The sequence below is a fragment of the Myotis brandtii genome, unplaced genomic scaffold (assembly GCF_000412655.1).
Source record: "Myotis brandtii unplaced genomic scaffold, ASM41265v1 scaffold1160, whole genome shotgun sequence".
NCBI lineage: Eukaryota > Metazoa > Chordata > Mammalia > Chiroptera > Vespertilionidae > Myotis > Myotis brandtii.
Genome location: NW_005354011.1, coordinates 315,369 through 319,704, shown reverse-complemented (window position 1 = coordinate 319,704; position 4,336 = coordinate 315,369).

Genomic DNA, 4,336 nt, shown 5'->3' with positions numbered 1-4,336 from the left:
GCAGACCAGTGCCCCTTTTCTTGTGTATATGTAAGGGAGCCACCTGCTGTCAAAATAGAATACTACAGCTACAAATTCTTCCTCTTTCCCCCACCCCCACCCCCACCCCCAATTACATACCTGCATGAGCTTAGCTTCAAAAAGCTAGAACAAGAACTTTGTAGAATTCAAGAAACTGACATAAAATAACTTTTAGGGAGAAGTAACTCCCCAAACCTGTCTCTTGTGGAGGGTAGAAAATATTCATTAGGCACTTATGTCTCTTTACGACACACTGGAATTCTCAAAGAGGGTTCTGGCATGCTGGGATTGATCAGGCCGTCTGTCAGAACACATGTTCCTGCCAGTTTCCCTCTTCATGTTTTTGGAAATCCTATTCTTTCCTGAACTTGTCTTTGCCTTCCCTCGGGCCACCCTGCCACGCCCGCTCAGGTCTCATCTCCTCCATGAAGACTCACCGCTCCAGCCCACAGTGGCCTCCCCTGCTTGGACGCCCACCGGCCCGGAGGCCCCTCTCCTGTGGGCACTTCATCACACACCACTGCTTCATGGTGAAATAGACCAAGAGCTAGACTGACCCAACGCCAGCACTGGTGTGAGCACTTGGCTTTCACTAACTTATTTAGTTCTCATGCTAGCCCTATGAGGTAGTTACTATGATAAGCCCCATTTTGCAAAAGAGGAAACTGAGGCCTAGAGATGTTAAATAAAAATTGCCCAAAGTTACCAAGGTCAATAAGCAGTGAAACCATGATTAAACCCATGCACCTGCCTTTTCAACTTGTTGGCAAGCACCCAGCAGGCGAGAACTGTGCCGTAAAATGCTTTTGGAGCTCTCACGGTGCCTAGCCTAGTGCTCGGCTCTTAGGGCTGATGTTTATTGGTTTCCTAAAGTTTATTAACTTTCTATGAAGCAGAAGACCCAGGAAAGAGGGCCATTTTGTCCCATCAATCAGGCTGATTTTAAAAATAAAAAAGGTCTGGCCAGATACTATAGTCATAATAGAGAACCTGTACTGAGAAGGTACTATGAGCCTGGTACTGTGCTAAGTATTTTTATATATTAACTTATTTAATCCCTTAAAAAGTCCTTTCAGAGAGGAGCTATTATACATAGTTTATCGACGAGGAAACGGCAGCACAGAGAGATGAAGTAACCTGCCTAAAGTCACTCATGCCTAACTACATGCCATGGTCTCACACTTTCTGTGTGAGAATACTTATCTGTGAAGAGATTTAGAAACGGTGGCCTTTTCCAGAGAACTCCAGCTCCCAATCTTGTAGCCCAGGTGCAGGTGGGAGCATCTCCTGCCTGGGACAGGCCCTGGGGAGCCCCCTGGTGGCCGCTGCCAGCATCGCGCTGGCCTCAGCAGGCACTGCTCTCCTTTAACACCTCGGCTTACTGGCTTGCTTTTTAAACCCAAGCTGTCCTGAAGCAAAGATGGACACTTACACCAGAATGTGTCAAAATCGAGGGCAATAAAACAGAGAGCATAACAAAGAGCCCCATGACACGGTGACAAGATGTGGCCTGCACTCCAAGGCTGACTCTTGATCTTCCTTCCTGCAGAGGCTCCATGCCTGTGTTCACCACCCCAGGGCATTCACCGGGCGGGCGCCTGCCCTCTTCACAGGGGGCTCTAGAGGGCTGGGGAGGAGGCGCGAGGAGGGGAGTTCCCTGTGGTGGGAGGCAGAATTCTGAATTCTGCTTCCTGTCTGAGGGCCTGCCTGTTCCACAGACACTGGACAGGAGCTCTCCTGGGGAGTTGCCTGCCCTCCAGCCGCTCCCTCCAGGAATGAGACGTGTTCTGAAGGCTCCACAGGATAACACAATACGCCTAAGGGCTGTATGAAAGAGTTAAATGTAAAAAAAAAAGTGCAGCAGTTTTTAGTCAGGGTATCAAGGGACAAAAGGAGTTCTCCCTCCATGATGCCTGAGAGCTTAGAGAAGCCAAGGAGATGCACGAACTCCAGCCAGGAGCACATCCCAACAACACTGTGTATGTGCACACACGCCTGCGAGCATGCACTTGGCAGTGGTGACAGGCATTTTTGTTCCCAGTGACTGTCGTTTGAGGTACTAATGATGGCGAGATCACCAGGAAGAGAGCATGTGGAGACAAATATTGAGGAAAGTGTATTGGTCATCACTTCTACTTGATGTCGCCTCCGGACCTGTTTGTCCCCTGCTGCCAGGGCCCTAACTACCTGGAGGAGAACCCAACCCATAACTGTCGATACCCGAAAGCTATTCATTAGTTTACGAAATGCTTTTAATGTTTTTCTTTTTCTTTTTGAAAAACAACTATCTCTGAATCTGGCAACAATGCCTTACCTGGAAGTTTCTTTTCTGCAGTTTGCCTTGAGACTAATTTGGCCTTTGCCTCTACTGAATCCACCCCAACGAGTCCCCAGTCATGAAGATTCTTATATGTCTCAGCATAACTTCTAATATGGCACACACCAAAAGTATAAGGCACTCCCCGGTCAGGGGCTATGGTAAAGATAGATGAAAAACATTTCCTTCCTGGTCATTTAGAAATAATGTACCAAGTTGATACACGCAACTGTTTTCTCAGAAAATCTACAGACACTGATATCTGTGATAGCTTCCCATCAATTACAGCCTACAGGCCAAATCCATCCCCTCCTGTTTTTGTAGGGCTTGCAAGCTAAGAATGATTTTTATATTTTAAATAGTTGAAAAAAACAACAACAAAGAACAATACTCTTTTGTGACATACGAAAACTATATGAAATTCACATTAATCTATAATAATAAAAGTGTAATATGCTAATTAGACCAGAAGTCCTTCCAGGCGACCTTCCAGATGAAGCTGGGGCTGCAAGGGAAGCCCGGGTCCTGGGTGCCTGCTGGGCCTCTAGCTATGAGGCCTGATGCACGAAAATCTGTGCAAGAGTAGGCCTTCCTTCCCCTGCTGCTGGCACCAGCTTCCCTCCAGCACCCGGGACCTGGGCTGCTTCCCTCCAGCCCTGGCTTAGTCAAGAAGGACGTCTGAATGATATCCAGAAGACATCCAGTAATTAGCATATTATCCTTTTATTATTATAGATGGACAATTGCAGTGTCCATAATAAAGTCTGACTTGAACACAGACCTGCTCATCCATACTCATCCGTGTACTTACTAAGACTGCTTTTGCTCTGGGAGGGCAGAGTGGAGTAGTTGCAACAGAACCAATATGCAAAGCCTACTATTTCATATGTGACCCTTTACAGAAAAAGTTTAGCAACCCCTGACATAGTGTAACAGACCCCCTTACTTTCATGCATAAACTATATCTTCATTGTTTTTCAAATCACCTTAGTGGTTTTATTTTAGGGATGAAGAAATAAGAGACCCAAAGAGGCTGTAAATAGTTTGAATGATACAGAGCCTAAACTAAAACTCTTGGTCAAATTACTTAAGCTCCCTAACCCTTAGTTACATCACATCAGAAAATAGTGTTGACCTCATACAGTTGTGGTGGAGTTGAAAGGAAATAATATATGTAAGGGGTTTAGCACAATGTCTGGCATATACGCCTCTAAACATAGCTATTTTTATTGGCTAATATCATTATTACTATTAAAATTTAGATCTTCTGATTCAACCTAGTACCCTTTTACTACAATAAACAGTACTCTCCCTCAAAGAAAAGCAGAAGTAGGTTATAAATCATTGATCTTTAAATGAAACTGGTGTTTTATCAAGACTCCAGACAGTTTCCACTCATTCCCTAGACATCTGACCTACCCATGTCCTCAAGTTTCTACAGAGGTGACATCATAATGGGCACAGATGATCTTTTGGGAGATGCATATCACTTACTCAGGAAGACCCTAGAACCATTTCACCTCATCGGATCTATAAAATGAGAATAAGAATCTCTGTCCTACATAACTAGAAGCCCAAAGGGAGATAGACGACAGACACAGGGAAGAAAGGAAGATGAAAAAGGGAAGAGCAGACTGATGATCAATGGAGGTAATGAAGGCATTTTGAAAAGTGAAATGTCTTTGCAGTAAATCACACACCTATGAAGAAGCCTGTTGCAAAAGCAGGCCATGGAGAGACTTGTCATCATGTGAGCCATGACCTAAATATCACCCTTAGGTTTCTTTATTCCTGGATTTAGAGAGCAGCAAGAAGTACCCAGCTCAGAACTTGAGAGACAGTGCCAGTGCTGAAGAAAACAGGAAGCGGCCAGTAGGGAAGGGAGCACCTGAGGGAATCCTCTGCAGCTTCCTCCCAGCTGCGTGCATTCCCCACCCTGGGCCTCTCTCCTGTGGACCCGCTCGGCCTCCCTCCCGCAATCTGCCGCTCCTCCTTTTC